We start from the raw sequence: 24,972 nt of genomic DNA on the forward strand, positions 1-24,972 counted from the left end.
AGAACAAATATATGCATGATTGAATCCCTATGAATTTTTTTTGACAGCCTCTAAACAAATATGTGCGTGATTGAATCACTATGAAATTTTTTTGACAGCCTTAGTACACATATATGCATGATTGAATCACTCTAATTTTTTTTTGACAATGTCAGAACGGATATATGCAAAATTGAGTCTCTATGATTTTTTTTGACATCCTTACAACACATATTTGCATGATTTAATCACTACAAAATTTTGTTGAGAACCTTAGAACACATATGTGAATGATTCAATCACTATAAATTTTTTTTGACAGCCTTATTACACATATATGCATGATTGAATCACTATAAATTTTTTTTGACAGCCTTAGTACACCTATATGCAAGATTGAATCACTTTGATTTTTTTTGATAGCCTTATAGCACATATATGCATGATTAAATCACTATGATTTTTTTTGACAGACTTAAAACACATATATGCATGATTAAATCACTATTTTTTTTTATAGCCTTAGAACACATATATGCATAATTGAATCACTAAGAAATTTTATTGACAACGTTAGAACACATATTTGCATGATTTAGTCACTATGAAATTTTTTTGATGGCCTTAGAACACATATATGCATGATTGAGTCATTATAAATTTTTTTGACAACCTTAAAACACATGTATGCATGAATGAATCACAATATTTTTTTTTGACAGCCTTAAAACACATATATGCGTGATTGAATCACTACCAAATGGTTTTGACAGCATTTGAACTCATATATGCATGATTGAATCACTATAAATTTTTTTTGACAATCTTAGAACACATATTTCCATGATTGAGACACTGTGATTTTTTTTGACACCGTTAGGACACATAATATGCCTGATTAAATCACTATGATTTTTTTTGACAGCATTAGAACATATATATGCATGATTGAATCACTAAATTTTTTTGTTGACAACCTTAGAATAGATATATGCATGATTGAATCACTATAAATTTTTTTTGACAACCATAGATTGGATATATGCATAATTAAATCACTGTGTAATTTTTTTAACAACCTTAGAACACATATATGCATGATTGAATTTCTATGAATTTTTTTAACAACCTTAAAACATATATATGCGTGATTGAATCACTATGAAATTTTTTTGATAGCCTTAGAACAAATATACGCTTGATTGAATCACTACAAATTTTTTTTGACAGCATTAGAACACATATAGGCATGATCGAATCACTATAAAATGTTTTTGACACCCTTAGAACAAATATATTTATGTTTAAATCGCTATGAATTTTTTTTGATAGCGTTATAACCCATGTATGCATGATTGAATCACTATGAAATTTTTTGACAACCTTAAAACAAATATATGCTTGATTGAATCACTATGAATTTTTTTTGACAACATTAGAATACATATATGCATGATTGGATCACGATAATTTTTTTTTGAGAACCGTAGAACCCATGTATGCATGATTGACTCACTATAAATTTTTTTTGACAGCCTTAGTACACATATGTGCTTGATTGAATCACCATAAATTTTGCTGACAGCGTTAGAATACATATATGACTGATTGAATCACTATGAATTTTTTTTGAAAACCTTAGAACACATATATGCATGATTGAATCACTATGATTTTTTTTGACTTTCTTAGAACATAAATATGTGTGATTGAATCACTATAAAGTTTTTTTTAAAGCATTAAAACACATATATGCATGATTGAATCACTATTAATTTTTTTGACAACCTTAGAACACATATATGAAAAATTGAATCGCCTTGAATTTTTTTTGACAACCTTAGAACACATATATGCATGATTGAATCACTATGAAATTTTTTAGACAGCCTTAGAACACATATATGCATGATTGAATCACTATAAAAGTTTCTTGACAACCTTAGAACACATTTATACAAGATTGAATCACTATAATTTTTTTTTGACAGCCTTGGAACACATATATGCATGATTGAGTCACTATAATTTTTTTTCACAGTCTTAAAACACAAATATGCACAGTAGAATCACTATAAAGCTTTTTAACATCCTTTGAACACATATATGCTTGATTAAGTCACTATAAATGTTTTTCACAGGGTTATAACCCATATATGCACGATCAAATCACTATAAATTTTTTTTGATAGCCTTAGAACCCATGTATGCATGATTGAATCACTATGATTTCTTTGTTGGCAGCATTAGAACACATATATGCATGATTGAATCACTATAATTTTTTTTGACAGCTGTAGAACACATATATGTAGGATTGAATAAGTATGATTTTTTTCTGACAATGTTAGAACACATATATGCATGATTGAGTCACTATGATTTTTTTGACTACCTTAGAACACATATATGCGTGATTGACTCACTATGCAATTTTTTTGACTTCTTTAGATCACAAATATGCATGATTGAATCACTTAAATTTTTTTTGACAGCATTAGAACACATATATGGAAGATTGAATCACTATAAATTTTTATTGAAAAACTTAGAACACATATATGCAATATTGAATCACTATAAATTTTTTTTGACAGCCTTAGAACACATATATGCATGATTGAATCACTATCAAAATTTTTAGACAGCCTTAGAACACATATATGCATGATTGAATCACTATGATTTTTTTTTTACAACCTTAGTACACATATATGCATTATTGAATCACTATAAATTTTTATGACAACCTCAGAACACATATATGCATGATTGTATTACTATGATTTTTTTTTGAAAGCATTATATAACTAATTTATGCGTCATTGAATCACTAGAAATTTTTTGACAGCATTATATAACAAATGTATGCATGATTGAGTCACTATAAATTTTTTTTCAAAGCCTTTGAACACATATATGCATGATAAATCCATTGTAAAGCTTTTAGACATCCTTCTAACACATATATGCTTGATTAAATCAGTATGAATTTTTTTTCACAGCCTAAGAACCCAAATATGCATGATCGAATCACTATAAACTTTTTTTGATAACCTTAGAACACATGTATGCATGATTGAATCACTATGATTTTTTTTTGGCAGCATTAGAACACATATATGCATGATTGAATCACTATAAATTTTTTTGATAGCCTTAGAACACATATATGCAGGATTGAATCAGTATGATTTTTTTCTCACAATCTTAGAACACATATATGCATGATTGAGTAACTATGATTTTTTTGACAGCCTTAGAACACATATATGCATGATTGACTCACTATGCAGATGTTTTGACTTCCTTAGACCACAAATATGCATGATTGAATCACTTAAATTTTTTTTGACAGCATTTGAACACATATATGGATGATTGAATCACTATAAATTTTTTATGACAAGCTGAGAACACATATATGCATGATTGTATTACTATGAATTTTTTTGAAAGCATTATATAACAAATGTATGCATGATTAAATCACTAGAAATTTTTTGACAGCATTATATAACAAATGTATGCATGAATGAATCACTAGAATTGTTTTTTGACAACCTCAGAATACATATATGCATAATTGAATCACTATAATTTTTTTTTGACAACCTCAGACTACATATATGAAAGATTGAATCACTATGAATTTTTTTGACTGCCTTAGAACACATATATGCATGATTGAATCACAGTGATTTTTTTTGGCAAACTTATAACACATATATGCATGATTGAATCGTAATAATTTTTTTTTGACATCCTTAGAACACATATATGCATGATTGAAATTTTCTTGGTAACCTTAGAACACATATATGCTTGATTGAATCACTATGTAATTTTTTTGATAACCTTAGAACACATATATGCAAGATTGAGTCCCTATAATTTTTTTTTGACAACCTTATAAAACATATATGCATGATTGGATGACTATGATTTTTTTTTGACAGGTTTAGAACACATCTATGCAAGATTGAATCACTATGAATTTTTTTTGAGAGCCTTAGAATACATATATGCTAGATTTAAAAATTTTTGACAGCCTTAGAACACATATATGCATTATTGAATCACTTTGAATTTTTTTTAACAGCCTTAGAACACAAATATGCATGATTGAATCACTATAATTTTCTTTGACAAACTTAGAACACATATATGCATTATTCAATCATAATGAATGTTTTTTGAAAACCTAGGAACATATATATGGATGATTAAATGTCTGTGAATTTTTTTTGATGACCTTAGAACACATATATGCATGATTGAATCACTACAAATTTTTGTTGACCATATTAGAACATATATATCCATGATTCAATCACTATCAAATTTTCTTGACAGCCTTAGAGCATATATATGCATGATTAGATCACTATAATTTTTTTTGACAGTCTTAGAACACATATATGCATGATTGAATCACTATAATTTTTTTTGACATTATTAGAACACATATATGCATGATTCAATCAGTCTAATTTTTTTTGACAACCTTGTAACACATATTTACAGGATTGAATCATTACGTAATTTTTTTGGCAGCGTTAGAACACATATATGCAAGATTGAATAACTATGAATACACATGTATGCATGATTGAATCACAATATTTTTTTTGACCGCATTAGAACATATATTTCCATGATTCAATCTCTATGAATTTTTTTTCACAGCCATAGAACACATATATGCATCATTGAATCACTATGAAATTTTTTTGACAGCCTTAGAACACATATATGCATGATTAAATCACTACAAATTTTCTTAACAACCTAAGAACACATATATGCATGATTGAATCACTACATTTTTTTTACTGCATTAGAACATATAATTGCATGAATCAATCTCTATGATTTTTTTTTCACAGCCATAGAACACATATATGCATCATTGAATCACTATGAGTTTTTTTTTACAGCCTTAGAACACATATATGCATGATTAAATCACTATAAATTTTGTTTGACCGCATTAGATCATATATATGCATCATTGAATCACTATAATTTTTTTTGATAACCTTAGAACACATATCTGCAGGATTGAATCATTATAATTTTTTTTGATAGTCTTAGAACACATATACACATGATTAAATCACTATGAAATATTTTTGACAGCCCTAGAACTGATATATGCAAGATTGAATCTCTATGAAATTTTTTTGATAGCCTTAGAACACATATATGCATGATTAAATCACTATGAAATATTTTTGACTGCTTCAGAACTCATATACAAAAGATTGAATCACTATGAAATTTTTTTGATAGCCTTTGAACACTATATGCTTGATTGAATCACTTTGAATTTTTTTTTGACAGCATTAGCACACATATTTGCATGATTAAATCACTACAAAATTTTCTTGACAACCTTAGAAAACATATATGCATGATTTAATCACAATAAATTTTTTTTGATAGCCTTAATAAAATATATGCATGATTGAGTTACTATGAATTTTTTTGTCAGCCTTAGTACACATATATGCACGATAGAATCACAATAAAGCTTTTTTTTTACAGCATTATAACACATATATGTATGATTGAATCACTATGAAATTTTTTTGACAACCTTAGAACACATATATGCATGATTGAATCGCTATAAAATTTTTTTGGTAGCCTTAGAACACATATATGCATGATTGAATCACTATAAATTTTTTTGGACAACATTACAACACATATATGCATGATTGAATCACTATAAATTTTTTATCACATGCTTAGAACACATATATGCAGGATTTAATCACTATGATTTTTTTTTGACAATGTTAGAGCACATATATAGATGATTGAGTCACTACGATTTTTTTTTGACAACCTTAGAAGACATATATGCATGATTGAATCACTATAAATTTTTTTTGACTTCCTTAGCACACAAATACGCAAGGCAAGATTGAATCACTATAAATTTTTTTATGGCATTAGAACATATATATGGATGATTGAATCACTATAAATTTTTTTTGACAACCTTAGAACACATATATGCAAGGTTGAATCACTATGAACATTTTTTGACAGCCTTAGAACACATATATGCATGATTGCATCACTATGAATTTTTTTGACAGCCTTAGAACACAAATATGCGTGATTGAATCACTATGAATTTTTTTAGAAAGCCTTAGAACACATATATGCATGATTGAATCTCTATGATTTTTTTTTGACAGACTTAGAACACATATATACATCATTGAATTTATGTTGGCAGCCTAAGAACATATATATGCATAATTGAATCACTATGAATTTTTTTTGACAAACTTGGGACACATATATGCATGATTGAATCATTGTGAATTTTTTTTGATAGCCTTAGAACACATATATGCATGATTGAATGACTATGATTTTTTTTTGAGAGCCTTAGAACTATATATGCAAAATTGAATCAGTATGAAAATTTTTTGAGAGCCTTTGAATACATATATGCAAGGTTGACTTTTTTTTGATAGCGTTAGAACACATATATGCATGATTGAATCAAAATGAAATTTTTTTGACAGCCATAGAACACATATATGCAATCACTATGAATTTTTTTTGAATGCCTCAGAACACATAAGTAAATGATTAATTGACTGAATTTTTTTTGACAACATTAGAACAAATATATGCATAATTGAATCACTATAATTTTTTTTTGATGACCTTAGAACACATATCTGCAGAATTGAATCATTATGACAATTTTTAGGCAGCCTTAGAACACATACATGGATGATGAAATCACTATGAAATATTTTTGACAGCCCTAGAACTCATATATGCAGGATTGAATCACTATGATTTTTTTTTTATTGCCTTAGAATGCATATACGCTTAATTGAATCACTATGAAATTTTTTGGACAGCATTAAAACACATATATGACTGATTGAATCATTATAATTTTTTTTGACAACCTTAGAATTCATATATGCATGATTGAATCATTATAAATTTTTTTTGACAGCTGTAGAACTGATATATGCATGATTCAGTCTCTATGAATTTTTATTGATAGCCTTAGAACACATATATGCAAGATTGAATCACTATGAAGTTTTTTTGAGAGCCGTAGAACATAAATGCATGATTGAATCACTATAAAATTTATTTGATGACATTAGAACACATATATGCATGATTGTATCTCTATGAATTTTTTTTGATAGATTTAGAACACATATTTCTATGATTGAATCACTATAATTTTTTTTAACAACCTAGACACATATATGCGTGATTAAATCACTGTAATTTTTTTTAATAGCCTTAGAATACATATTTGCATGATTGAATTACTATGAATTTTTTTTAACAACCTTTGAACACATAAATGTAGGATTGAATCACTATGAAATTTTTTTAACAACCTTAGGACATATATGCATGATTGAATCACCATAGAATTTTTTTTACAGCCTTAGAACACATATATAAATGATTGAATTACTAAGAAATTTTTTTGACAGCCTTAGAACACATATATGCAAGATTGAATCACTATGCAATTTTTTTGTGAGCCTTAGAATACATATATGCAAGTTTGCTTTTTTTTTCAGCCTTAGAGCACATATATGCAACATTGAATCACTATAAATTTTTTTTGACAGCCTTAGAACACACATATACGTATGATTGAATCACTATGATTTTTTTTTGACAAACTTAGAACACATATATGCATGATTGAATCATAATGAAATTTTCTTGACAGATTTCAAACACAAATATGCATGATTGAATCATAATGTAATTTTTTTGCATATGTGCATGATTAAATGAGTATGAATTTTTTTTGACAACCTTCAGAACACATATGTGCATGATTAAATGAGTATGCTTTTTTTTGACAACCTTAGAACTTATATATGCATGATTGAATCACTCCAATTTTTTCTTGACCGTATTAAAACATATATACGCATGATACAATCACTATGAATTTTTTTTGACAGCCTTAGAACACATATATGCTTGATTGAATCACTGTGATCACTATAATTTTTTTTTGACAACCTTAGACAACCTATCTACTGGATTGAATCATTATGAAATTTTTTTCATAGCCTTAGAAAAGATATATGCAAGATTGAATCACTGTAAAAAAATTTTGACAGTCGTAGAATATATATATGCAAGATTGAAACACTATGAATTTTTTTTGACTGCCTTAGAACGCATATAGGCTTGATTGAATCACTATAAATTTTTTTTGACAATCTTATAACAAATATATGTAAGATTGAATCACTATGAATTTTTTTGACCGCCTTAGAACACATATATGCAAGGTTGAATCACTTTGAATTTTTTGTGACAGCCTTAGAACACATATATGGATGATTAAATCGCTATGAATTTTTTTTGACAGCCTTAGAGCACATATATGAATGATTGAATCACTATGATTTTTTTTTGACAACCTTAGACACATATATGTATGATTAAATCACTATAAAAAAATTTTCACAGCCTTAGAACACATATATGCATGATTGACTTACCATGATTTTTTTTTAACAACTTTTCAACCCATATATGCAGGATTGAATAACTATGAATTTTTTTGACAGCCTTAGAACACATATATGCGTGATTGAATAACTATAAATTTTTTTGACAGCCTTAGAACACATATATGCGTGATTGAATAACTATAAATTTTTTTGACAGCCTTAGAACACATATATGCATGTTTGAATCCCTATGATTTTTTTTTGACATCATTAGTACACATATATGCATGGTTGAATCACTATGAATTTTTTTTGACAACCTTAGACACATATATGCATGATTAAATCACTATTTTTTTTAACAACATTAGAACCCATATGCATGACTGAATCAGTAAGTAAATTTTTTGACAGCGTTAGAACACAGATATGCATGATTGAATCACTATTAAATTTTTTGATAGGCTTAGAATGCATATATGCATGATTGAATCACTATGAAATTTTTTGACAGTTGTAGAACACAGAAATGCATGATTGAATCACTATAAAATTTTTTTGACAACCTTAAACACAAATATGCATGATTGAATCACTAAAAGTTTTTTTTAACAGCCTGATATATATGCATGATTGAATTACTATTATTTTTTTTAACAACCTTAGAACACATTTATGCAGGATTGAATTACTATGATTTTTTTTTTATATTCTTAGAACACATATATTCATGATTGAATTACAATGATTTTTTTTAACAATATTTGAACACATATATGACGGATTGAATCACTGTGAAATTTTTTTGACAACCTTAGAACACATATATGCATGATTGAATCACTATTAAAATTTTTTGACAACCTTAGAACAAATATATGCATGATTCAATCACTTTGATTTTTTTTTGACATCATTAGAACACATATAAGCATGATTGAATCATTATAATTTTTTTTTTACAACCTTAGAACACATGTATGCATGATTGAATTACTGTGATTTTTTTGATAGCCTTAGACTACATATATGTATGATTGAATTGCTATAAGTCTTTTTCGACAACCTTAGAACACTTATATGGATGATTAAATCACTATAAATTTTTTTGACAGCCTTAGAATACATATATGCTTGACTGAATCACTATGAATTTTTTTTGACAGCCTTAGAACACATATATGCATGATTGAATCACTATGATTTTTTTTTGACAACCTTAGACACATATATGCATGTTTAAAACAATAAATTTTTTTGACAGCCTTAGAACACATGTATGCATGATTGAGAATTACTATGAATTTTTTTTAACAACCTTAGAACACATACATGCTAAAATGAATCACAATATTTTTTTGTTACAGCCTTAGAAGACATATATTCATGACTGAATCACTATTAAATTTTTTTTTACAACCTTAGCTCACATATATGCAAGATTGAATTACTATAATTTTTTTTGACAGCCTTGGAACACATATATGCATGATTGAATTACTATGAAATTTTTTAACAACCTTATAACACATATATGCATGATTGAATCACTATGAAATTTTTTTGACAGCCTTAGAACACATATATGCATGATTGAATCACTATGATTTTTTTTGACAACCTTAGACACATATATGCATGATTAAATCACTATTTTTTTTAACAACATTAGAACCCATATGCATGACTGAATCAGTAAGTAAATTTTTTGACAGCGTTAGAACACAGATATGCATGATTGAATCACTATTAAATTTTTTGATAGGCTTAGAATGCATATATGCATGATTGAATCACTATGAAATTTTTTGACAGTTGTAGAACACAGAAATGCATGATTGAATCACTATAAATTTTTTTTGACAACCTTAAACACAAATATGCATGATTGAATCACTAAAAGTTTTTTTTAACAGCCTGATATATATGCATGATTGAATTACTATTATTTTTTTTAACAACCTTAGAACACATTTATGCAGGATTGAATTACTATGATTTTTTTTTTATATTCTTAGAACACATATATTCATGATTGAATTACAATGATTTTTTTTAACAATATTTGAACACATATATGACAGATTGAATCACTGTGAAATTTTTTTGACAACCTTAGAACACATATATGCATGATTGAATCACTATTAAAATTTTTTGACAACCTTAGAACAAATATATGCATGATTCAATCACTTTGATTTTTTTTTGACATCATTAGAACACATATAAGCATGATTGAATCATTATAATTTTTTTTTTACAACCTTAGAACACATGTATGCATGATTGAATTACTGTGATTTTTTTGATAGCCTTAGACTACATATATGTATGATTGAATTGCTATAAGTCTTTTTCGACAACCTTAGAACACTTATATGGATGATTAAATCACTATAAATTTTTTTGACAGCCTTAGAATACATATATGCTTGACTGAATCACTATGATTTTTTTTTGACAGCCTTAGAACACATATATGCATGATTGAATCACTATGATTTTTTTTTGACAACCTTAGACACATATATGCATGTTTAAAACAATAAATTTTTTTGACAGCCTTAGAACACATGTATGCATGATTGAGAATTACTATGAATTTTTTTTAACAACCTTAGAACACATACATGCTAAAATGAATCACAATATTTTTTTGTTACAGCCTTAGAAGACATATATTCATGACTGAATCACTATTAAATTTTTTTTTACAACCTTAGCTCACATATATGCAAGATTGAATTACTATAATTTTTTTTGACAGCCTTGGAACACATATATGCATGATTGAATTACTATGAAATTTTTTAACAACCTTATAACACATATATGCATGATTGAATCACTATGAAATTTTTTTGACAGCCTTAGAACACATATATGCATGATTGAATCACTATGATTTTTTTTGACAACCTTAGACACATATATGCATGATTAAATCACTATTTTTTTTAACAACATTAGAACCCATATGCATGACTGAATCAGTAAGTAAATTTTTTGACAGCGTTAGAACACAGATATGCATGATTGAATCACTATTAAATTTTTTGATAGGCTTAGAATGCATATATGCATGATTGAATCACTATGAAATTTTTTGACAGTTGTAGAACACAGAAATGCATGATTGAATCACTATAAATTTTTTTTGACAACCTTAAACACAAATATGCATGATTGAATCACTAAAAGTTTTTTTTAACAGCCTGATATATATGCATGATTGAATTACTATTATTTTTTTTAACAACCTTAGAACACATTTATGCAGGATTGAATTACTATGATTTTTTTTTTATATTCTTAGAACACATATATTCATGATTGAATTACAATGATTTTTTTTAACAATATTTGAACACATATATGACAGATTGAATCACTGTGAAATTTTTTTGACAACCTTAGAACACATATATGCATGATTGAATCACTATTAAATTTTTTTGACAACCTTAGAACAAATATATGCATGATTCAATCACTTTGATTTTTTTTTGACATCATTAGAACACATATAAGCATGATTGAATCATTATAATTTTTTTTTTACAACCTTAGAACACATGTATGCATGATTGAATTACTGTGATTTTTTTGATAGCCTTAGACTACATATATGTATGATTGAATTGCTATAAGTCTTTTTCGACAACCTTAGAACACTTATATGGATGATTAAATCACTATAAATTTTTTTGACAGCCTTAGAATACATATATGCTTGACTGAATCACTATGAATTTTTTTTGACAGCCTTAGAACACATATATGCATGATTGAATCACTATGATTTTTTTTTTACAACCTTAGACACATATATGCATGTTTAAAACAATAAATTTTTTTGACAGCCTTAGAACACATGTATGCATGATTGAGAATTACTATGAATTTTTTTTAACAACCTTAGAACACATACATGCTAAAATGAATCACAATATTTTTTTGTTACAGCCTTAGAAGACATATATTCATGACTGAATCACTATTAAATTTTTTTTTACAACCTTAGCTCACATATATGCAAGATTGAATTACTATAATTTTTTTTGACAGCCTTGGAACACATATATGCATGATTGAATTACTATGAAATTTTTTAACAACCTTATAACACATATATGCATGATTGAATCACTATGAAATTTTTTTGACAGCCTTAGAACACATATATGCATGATTGAATCACTATGATTTTTTTTGACAACCTGAGACACATATATGCATGATTAAATCACTATTTTTTTGATAGCCTTAGAACACATATATGCATGATTGAATTAGCATGAATTTTTTTTACTAAAACTTAGAACACATACATGCAGGATTGAATGACTATAAATTTTGTTGACAGCCTTAGAACACATATATGCATGATTGAATCACTATGAATTTTTTTTGATAATGTTAGAATACATATATCCATGATTGAATCACTATGAATTTTTTTTTTACAACATTAGAACACATATATGCATGATTAAATCACCATAAATTTTGTATGACAACCATGCAACACATATATGCAAGATTGAAACACTATTGATTTTTTTGACAGCCTTAGAACCCATATATGCTTGATTGAATCACTATGATTTTTTTTTGCCAGCCTTAGAACTCATATATGCATGATATAATCTCTATAAATCTTTTTAACAACATTAGAACACATATATGCATGATTAAATAACTATAAATTTTTTAGACAGCCTTAGAACACATATATTCATGATTGAATCACTAGGAAATTTTTTGGACAACGTTAGAACACATATACGCATGATTGAATTAGAATTAAATTTTTTTCTCAGCCTTTGATCACATATATGCATGATTGAATCACTATGAATTTTTTTTAATAGCCTTAGACGCGTATATGAATGATTGAGTCACTATGAAATTTTTTTGACAGCCTTAGAATACATATATGCTTGATTCAATCACTACAATTTTTTGTTGATAGCATTAGAACACAAATATGTTTCATTGAATCACTATAAATTTTTTTTGACATCTTTACAACACATATATGCATGATTGAATCACTATGATTTTTTTGACAACCTTAGAACATATATATTCATGAATGAATCACTATAAATTTTTTTTGACAGCATTCGAACACATATATGCATGATTGAATCACTATAAATTTTTTTTGACAACCTTATAACACATATATTCATGATTGAATCACTATATTTTTTTTGACAACCTTTGAATGCATATATTTAGGATTGAATCACAGTGATTTTCTTTTGACAACCTTAGAACACATATATTTATGATTGAATCGCAGTGAATTTTTTTTTGACAGCCTTAGAACACATATATGAATGATTGAATCACTATGAAATTTTTTGAACAACCTTCGAACACATGTATGCATGATGGAATCACTATAAATTTTTTTGACAGCCTTAGAACACATATATACATGATTGAATAACTATGAAATGTTTTTGACAACCTTAGAACACATATATGCATGAATGAATCATTCTAAATTTTTTTATCACATTAGAACATATATATGCATGATTTAATCACTATGAATTTTTTTTGACAGCCTTAGAACAAATATATGCATTAATTGAATCACTATAATTTTTTTTGACAGCCTTAGATCATATATATGCACGATTGAATCACTAAATTTTTTTTTTGACAGCCTTAGAACACATATATGCATGATTGAATCACTATGATTTTTTTTGACAACCTTAGACACATATATGCATGTTTAAAACAATAAATTTTTTTGACAGCCTTAGAACATATGTATGCATGATTAAGAATTACTATGATTTTTTTTTAACAACCTTAGAACACATACATGCTGGAATGAATCACAATAATTTTTTGTTGCAGCCTTAGAAGACATATATGCATGACTGAATCACTATTAAATTTTTTTTACAACCTTAGCGCACATATATGCATGATTGAATTACTATAAATTTTTTTGACAGCCTTGGAACACATATATGCATGATTGAATTACTATGGAATTTTTTAACAACCTTACAACACATATATGCATGATTGAATCACTATGAAATTTTTTTGATAGCCTTAGAACACATATATGCATGATTGAGTCACTATGAATTTTTTTGACAACCTTAGACGCATATATGCATGATTAAATCACTATTTTTTGACAGCCTTAGAACACATATATGCATGATTGAATTAGCATGATTTTTTTTTACTAAAACTTAGAACACGTACATGCAGGATTGAATCACTATAAATTTTTTTTGACAGCCTTAGAACACATATATGCATGATTGAATCACTATGATTTTTTTTTTATAATGTTAGAATACATATGTCCATGATTGAATCACTATGAATTTTTTTTTACAACATTAGAACACATATATGCATGATTAAATCACCATAAATTTTGTATGACAACCTTGCAACACATATATGCAAGATTGAAACACTATTGATTTTTTTGACAGCCTTAGAACCCATATATGCTTGATTGAATCACTATGATTTTTTTTGCCAGCCTTATAACTCATATATGCAGGATAGAATCTCTATAAATCTTTTTAACAACATTAGAACACATATATGCATGATTAAATAACTATAATGTTTTTTTGACAGCCTTAGAACACATATATGCATGATTGAATCACTAGGAATTTTTTTGGACAACGTTAGAACACATATACGCATGATTGAATTAGAATTAAATTTTTTTTCTCAGCCTTTGATCACATATATGCATGATTGAATCACTATGATTTTTTTTTAATAGCCTTAGACGCGTATATGCATTATTGAGTCACTATGAATTTTTTTTGACAGCCTTAGAATACATATATGCTTGATTGAATCACTACAAATTTTTGTTGATAGCATTAGAACACAAATATGTTTCATTGAATCACTATAAAAATATTTTGACATCCTTACAACACATATATGCATGATTGAATCACTATGATTTTTTTGACAACCTTAGAACATATATATGCATGAATGAATCACTATAAATTTTTTTGACAGCATTCAAAGACATATATGCATGATTGAATCACTATAATTTTTTTTTGACAACCTTATAACACATATATTCATGATTGAATCACTATATTTTTTTTGACAACCTTTGAATGCATATATTTAGGATTGAATCACAGTGATTTTTTTTTGACAACCTTAGAACACATATATTTATGATTGAATCACAGTGAATTTTTTTTTGACAGCCTTAGAACACATATATGAATGATTGAATCACTATGAAATTTTTTGGACAGCCTTCGAACACATGTATGCATGATGGAATCACTATAAATTTTTTTGACAGCCTTAGAACACATATATACATGATTGAATAACTATGAAATGTTTTTGACAACCTTAGAACACATATATGCATGAATGAATCATTCTAAATTTTTTGATCACAATAGAACATATATATGCATGATTTAATCACTATGAATTTTTTTTGACAGCCTTAGAACAAATATATGCATTAATTGAATCACTGTAATTTTTTTTGACAGCCTTAGATCATATATATGCACGATTGAATCACTATAATTTTTTTTTGACAGCCTTAGAACACATATATGCATTGATTGAATCACTATAATTTTTTTTCCACAGAAATAGAACATGTCTCTATAAAAATCTTTTTGACAGCATTAGAACACATATAAGAATGATTGACTCACTATAAGTTTTTTTGACCACATTTGAACATATATATGCATGCTTTAATCACTATAAAATGTTTTTGATAACCTTAAAACACATATATGCAAGATTGAATCACTATGAAATATTTTTGATAGCCTTAGAACATATATATGCATGATTGAATCACTATAATTTTTTTTTGACAACCTTATAACACATATATTCACGATTGAATAACTCTAATTTTTTTTTACAACCTTAGAATGGATATATGGATGATTGAATCACTGTGAAATTTTTTTGACAACCTTAGAACACATATATTTATAACTGAATCACAAATTTTTTTGACAGCCTTAAAACACATATATGTATGATTGAATCACTATAAATTTTTTTGGACAATCTTAGAACACATATATGCATGATTGAATCACTATAAGAATTTTTTGACAACCTTAGAACTCATATATGCTTGATTGAATAACTATGATTTTTTTTGACAACCTTAGAGCACATATATGCATTATTGAATCACTATAAAATTTTTTGACCACATTTGAACATATATATGCATGATTTAACCACAATGAATATTTTTTGACAGCCTTAGAACAAATATTTGCATTACCTGAAGCACTATGAATTTTTTTTGACAGCCTTAGAACATATATATGCACGATTGAATCACTATAAATTTTTTTGACAGCCTTAGAACACATATATGCATTGATTGAATCACTATAAACTTTTTTTTACAGCCTTAGAACACATATATGCATGATTAAATCACAATAAATTTTTTTTGACAAACTTATAACACATATATTCATGATTCATTCACTATAATTTTTTTTTGACAATGACAAAATGCATATATGCATGATTGAATCACTGTGAATTTTTTTTTACAACCTTAGAACACATATATTTATGATTGAATCACAATGATTTTTTTTTTTGACAACCTTAGAACAGATATATGCATGATTAAATGACTATGAAATGTTTTTGACAGCCTTAGAACACATTTATGCATGAGTGAATCACTATAAAATTTTTTGACCACAATAGAACAAATATATGCAAGATTTAATCACTATGAATTTTTTTTGACAGCCTTACAACAAATATATGCATTGATTTAGTCACTATAAAACTTTTTTGACAGCCTTAAAACATATATATGCATGATTGAATCACTATAAAAAATTTTTGACAGCCATAGAAGACATATATGCATTGATTGAATCTCTAATTTTTTTTTGATAGCATTGGAACACATATATGCATGATTGAATCACTATAAATTTTTTTGACAGCCCTAAAATATATATATGAAAGATTGACTCACTATAAGTTTTTTTTGACAAGCTTAGAACACATATATGCGTGATTGAATCACTGTGATTTTTTTTTAGAGCATGAGAACACAAATATGAATGATTGAATCACTATGAAATTTTTTTGATAGACTTAGAACACAAATACAAATGATTTAATCACTATAATTTTTTTTTGACAACCTTAGACACAAATATGCAAGAGTAAATCATTATAATTTTTTTTTTACAGGATTAGAGCACATTTATGCAAAATTGAATCACCATGAAAATATTTTGACATTCTTAGAACACATATATGAATGATTGAATCACTATTAATTTTTTTTGACAACCTTAGAACACATATATGCATGATTGAATCACTATAAATTTTTGTTGACAGCCTTAGAACACATATATGCATGATTGAATAACTATAAATTTTTTTTGACAGCCTTAGAGCACATATATGCATGTTTGAATCCCTATGATTTTTTTTTACAGCATTAGTACACATATATGCATGGTTGAATCACTATGATTTTTTTTTGACAACTTTAGACACATATGTGCATGATTAAATCACTATTTTTTTTAACAATGTTAGAACCCATATATGCATGATTGAATCACTAAGTAAATTTTTTGACAGCGTTAGAACACAGATATGCATGATTGAATCACTATTAAATTTTTTTACGGGCTTAGAATACATATATGCATGATTGAATCACTATGGATTTTTTTTGACAGCCATAGAACACATAAATGCATGATTGAATCACTATAATTATTTTTTGACAACCTTAAACACATATATGCATGATTAAATCACTAAAAGTTTTTTTGACAGCCTGACATATATGCATGATTGAATTACTATGATTTTTTTTAACAACCTTAGAACACATATATGTAGGATTGAATTACTATGATTTTGTTTTGATATTCTTAGAACACATATATTCATGATTGAATTACAATGATTTTTTTTTAACAACCTTTGAATACATATATGACGGATTGAATCAATGTGAAATTTTTTTGACTACCTTAGAACCCATATATGCATGATTGAATCACTATTAAAATTTTTTGACAACCTTAGAACATATATATGCACAATTCAGTCACTTTGATTTTTTTTGACATCATTAGAACACATATAAGCATGATTAAATCATTATAATTTTTTTTTACAACCTTAGAACACATATATGCATGATTGAATTACTGTGATTTTTTTGATAGCCTTAGACTGCATATATGTATGATTGAATTGCTATAAGTCTTTCTTGACAACCTAATAACACTTATATGCATGATTAAATCACTATAAATTTTTTTGCAGCCTTAGAGCACATATATGCTTGAGTGAATCACTATGAAATTTTTTTGACAGCCTTAGAACATATATATGCATGATTGAATCACTATGATTGTTTTTTGACAACCTTCGACACATATATGCATGATTAAAACACTAAGTTTTTTTTGACAGCCTTAGAACACATATATGCATGATTGAATTACTATGATTTTTTTTTAACAACCTTAGAACACATACATGCTGAAATGAATCACAATAATTTTTTGTTGATAGCCTTAGAAGACATATATGCATGACTGAATCACTATTAATTTTTTTTGACAACCTTAGCGCACATATATGCATGATTGAATCACTATAATTTTTTTTGACAACCTTGGAACACATATATGCATGATTGAATTACTATGAAATTTTTTTAACAACCTTACAACACATATATGCATATTGAATCACTATGATTTTTTTTTGACAGCCTTAGAACACATATATGCATGATTGAATCACTATGAATTTATTTGACAACCTTAGACACATATATGCATGATTAAATAACTATTTTTTTTGACAGCCTTAGAACACGTATATGCATGATTGAATTACAATAATTTTTTTATTAAACCTTAGAACACATACATGCAGGATTGAATCACTATAAATTTTTTTTGACAGCCTTAGAACACATATATGCTTGATTGAATCACTATGAATTTTTTTTGATAATGTTAGAATACATATGTCCATGATTGAATCACTATGATTTTTTTGACAACATTAAAACACATATATGCATGATTAAATCACCATAAATTTTGTTTGACAACCTTACAACACTTATATGCAAGATTGAAACACTATTGATTTTTTTGACCGCCTTAGAACCCATATATGTGTGATTGAATCACTATGATTTTTTTTGCCAGCCTTAGAACTCATATATGCATGATAGAATCTCTATAAAGCTTTTTGACAACATTAGAACACATGCATGATTAAATCACTATGAATTTTTTTGACAGCCTTACAACACATATATGCATGATTGAATCACTAGGAAATTTTTGGACAATGTTAGAACACATATATGCATGATTGAATTAGAATTAAATTTTTTTCTCAGCCTTTGATCACGTATATGCATGATTGAATCACTATGAATTTTTTTAATAGCCTTAGAACGCGTATATGCATGGTCGAGTCACTACGAATTTTTTTTGACAGCTTTAGAATACATATATGCTTGATTGAATCACTACAAATTTTTTTTGATAGCTTTACAACACTAATATGTTTGATTGAATCACTATAAAATTTTTGTGACATCCGTACAACACATATATGCATGATTGAATCATTGCAAATTTTTTTGACAACCTTAGAACATATATATGCATGATTGAATCACTATGGTTTTTTTTTAACAGCATTCGAACACATATATGCATGATTGAATCACTATAAATTTTTGTTGACAACCTTATAAGACATATATACATGATTGAATCACTATAATTTTTTTTTGACAACCTTTGAATGCATATATTTATGATTGAATCATAGTGAATTGTTTTTGACAACCTTAGAACACATATATTTATGATTGAATCACAGTGAATTTTTTTTGACAGCCTTACAACACATATATGAATGATTGAATCACTATGAAATTTTTTGGACAGCCTTCGAACACATGTATGCATGATTGAATCACTATAAAATTTTTTTGACAGCCTTAGAACACATATATACATGATTGAATAACTATGAAATGTTTTTTACAAACTTAGAACACATATATGCATGAATGAATCACTATAACTTTTTTGATCACATTAGAACATATATATGCATGATTTATTCACTATGAAATTTTTTTGACAGCCTTAAAACAAATATATGCTTTAATTAAATCACTATAAAATTTTTTTGACAGCTTAATAACATATATATGCACGATTGAATCACTATAAATTTTTTTTGACAACCTTAGAACACATATATGCATTGATTGAATCATTATAATTTTTTTTTTACAGAAATAGAACATATATATGCATGATTGAGTCTCTATAAAATCTTTTTGACAGCATTAGAACACATATAAGAATGATTGACTCACTATAAGTTTTTTTTTACCACATTTGAACATATATATGCATGCTTTAATCACTATGAAATGTTTTTGATAACCTTAGAACACATATATGCAAGATTGAATCACTATGAAATATTTTTGGAAGCCTTAGAACACATATATGCATGATTGAATCACTATAAATTTTCTTTGACAACCTTATAACACATATATACATGATTGAATCACTCTAATTTTTTTTGACAACCTTAGAATGCATATATGGATAATTGAATCACACTGAAAATTTTTTGACCACCTTAGAATACATATATTTATGATTGAATCTCTGTGAAATTTTTTTGACAACCTTAGAACACATATATGTATGCTTGAATCACTATAAAATTTTTTGGACAACCGTAGAACACATATATGCATGATTGAATAACTATAAGATTTTTTTGACTACCTTAGAACTCATATATGCTTGATTGAATAACTATGATTTTTTTTGACAAACTTAGAATACATATATGAATTTTTGAATCACTATAAATTTTTTTGACCACATTTGAACATATATATGCATGATTTAACCACAATGATTTTTTTTTGAAAGCCTTAGAACAAATATTTGCATTACTTGAATCACTATGAATTTTTTTTGACAGCCTTAGAACATATATATGCACGATTGAATCACTATAAATTTTTTTGACAGCCTTAGAACACAGATATGCATTGGTTGAATCACTATAAACTTTTTTTTACAGCCTTAGATCACATATATGGATGATTAAATCACTATAAATTTTTTTTGACTACCTTATAACACATATATTCATGATTGATTCAATATAATTTTTTTTTTACAATGACAAAAGGCATATATGCATGATTGAATCACTGTGAAATTTTTTTGACAACCTTAGAACACATATATTCATGATTAAATGACTAAGAAATGTTTTTGACAACCATAGAACACATATATGCATGAGTGAATCACTCTAAAATTTTTTGACCACAATAGAACATATATATGCAAGATTTAATCACTATGAAATTTTTTGACTGCCTTAGAACAAATATATGCATTGATTGAATCACTATAAAACTTTTTTGACAGCCTCAGAACAAATCTATGCACGATTGAATCACTATAAAAATTTTTTGACAGCCTTAGAAGACATATATGCATTGATTGAATCTCTATTTTTTTTTTATAGCATTCGAACACATATATGCATGATTGAATCACTATAAATTTTTTTGACAGCCCTAGAACACATATATGAAAGATTGACTTACTATAAGTTTTTTTGACAAATTTAGAAAACATATATGCGTGATTGAATCACTGTGAATTTTTTTTAGAGCATGAGAACACAAATATGAATGATTGAATCACTGTGAATTTTTTTTGATAGACTTAGAACACATATTTATATGATTTAATCACTATAATTTTTTTTTGACAACCTTAGACACAAATATGCAAGAGTAAATCATTATAAATTTTTTTTGACAGGCTTAGAGCACATATATGCAAGATTGAATCACCATGAAAATATTTTGACATTCTTAGAACTCATATATACATGATTGAATCAATATTAAATTTTTTTGACAACCTTAGAACACATATATGCATGATTGAATCACTATAATTTTTTTTGACCGCCTTAGAACTCATATATGCTTGATTGATTAACTATGATTTTCTTTTGACAATGTTAGAATACATATATGCATGATTATATCACTATGAATTTTTTTTGACAGCATTAAAACACATATATGCATGATTGAATGACTATAAAATTTGTCACACAACCTTAGAACACATATATGCAGGATTGAATCACTATAATTTTTTTTGACTGCCTTAGAACACATATATGTATGATTGAATCACTATGATTCTTTTTTGACAGCCTTAGAACGCATATATGCATGATTGGATCACTATGACTTTTTTTTGACAGCTGTAGAACACGTATATGCATGATTAAATCACTAAGAATTTTTTTTGACAACGTTAGAACACATATATGCATGATTGAATTAGAATGAAATCTTTTTGACAACCTTAGATCACATATACGCATGATTGATTCATTATGAAAGTTTTTTGATAGCCTTAAAATACATATATGCATGATTGAGTCACAATAAATTTTTTTTGATAGCCTTAGAACATAAATACGCATGATTCCTATAATTTTTTTTTGATAGCATTAGAACATAAATATACGTGATTGAATCACTATAATTTTTTTTGACAAAGTTAGAACATATATATGCATGATTGAATCATAATAAATTTTTCTTGACAACCTTAGAAAACATATAGGCATGATTGAATCACAAAGAAATTTTTTTGATAGCCTTAGAACACATATATGCATGACTAAATGACTATGAAATCTTTTTGACAACCTTACAACACATATATGCATGATTGAATCACTATAAATTTTTTTTGACCAATTAGAACATATATATGCATGATTCAATCAATATGAATTTTTGTTTACAGCCTTAGAACACATGTATGCATTGATTGAATCACTATGAATTTTTTTTGACAGCTGTAGAACACATATATGTATGCTTGAATCACAACAGAATTTTTTCAACAACATTAGAACACATAAATGCATGATTGAATCACTATAAAATTTTTTTGACAACCTTAGAACAGATATCTGCAGGATGGAATGATTATGATTTTTTTTTGAGAGCTTTAGAATACATATATGCAAGAATGAATCTTTGTTTACAGCCTTAGAACACATATATGCATGATTGAATCACTAAGAAATTTTTTTGACAACCTTAGAACACATATATGCATGATTGAATCACTATGATTTTTTTTGACTAACTTAGAACACATATATGAATGATTGAATCATAATGAAATTTTTTTGACAGCCTTATAACACATATATGCTTGATTGAATCACAATGAAATCTTTTTGACAGCCTTAGAACACATATATGCTTGATTGAATCACTATAAGTTTTTTTTACCGCATTAGAGCATATATATGCATGATTCAATTACTATGATTTTTTTTAGAGCCTTAGAACACATATATGCACTGAGTGAATCAGTATAATTTTTTTTTGACAGACTTAGAACATATATATGCATGATTGAATCACTATAAATTTTTTTTGACAGCATTAGAACACATATATGCATGATTGAATCACTATAAATTTTTCTGAACACCTTAAAACACATATCTGTAGGATCAAATCATTATGATTTTTTTTGACAGCCTTATAACACATGTATGCATGATTGAATCACTATGATTTTTTTTACAAGCTTAGAACACGTATATGCATGATTGCTTTGCTATGAATTTTTTTTGACAACATTAGAACAAATATATGCATAGTTGAATCACTAGATTTTTTTTTGACAACCTTAGAACATATATATGCGTGATTGAATCACTATAATTTTTTTTTTATAGCCTTAGAACACATATATGCATGATTGAATCATAGTGAATTTTTTTGATAGTCTTAGAACACATATTCAAGATTGAATCACTATGAATTTTTTTTGACAGCTTTAGAACACATATATGCAAGATTGAATTTTTTTTGACAGCCTTTGAACACATATATGCATGTTTAAATCACAATGATTTTTATTTGACAACCTTAGGACACACATTTGCATGATTGAATCCCCATAAAAATTTTTTGACTGCCATAAAACACATATATACATGATTCAATCACTATGAATTTTTTTATAGCCTTAGAACACATATATTCAAGATTGAGTCAGATTGAAATTTTTTTGATAGCCTTAGAATACATATATGCAAGATTGAAATTTTTTTGATGACCTTAGAACACATATATGCGTGATTGAATCACTATAAATTTTTTTTGATAGCCTTAGAACAAATATATGCTTGATTGAATCCCTATGAATTTTTTTGACAAACTTAGAATACATATATGCATTATTCAATCATAAGGATTTTTTTTTAATTGCCTTAGAACACATATATACATGATTGAATCACAATGAATTTTTTTTGACAGCCTTAG

This window comes from Nuphar pumila, chromosome 1, assembly GCF_984573655.1.
Source record: "Nuphar pumila chromosome 1, dmNupPumi1.hap1.1, whole genome shotgun sequence".
In the NCBI taxonomy this organism is placed as follows: Eukaryota; Viridiplantae; Streptophyta; class Magnoliopsida; order Nymphaeales; family Nymphaeaceae; genus Nuphar; species Nuphar pumila.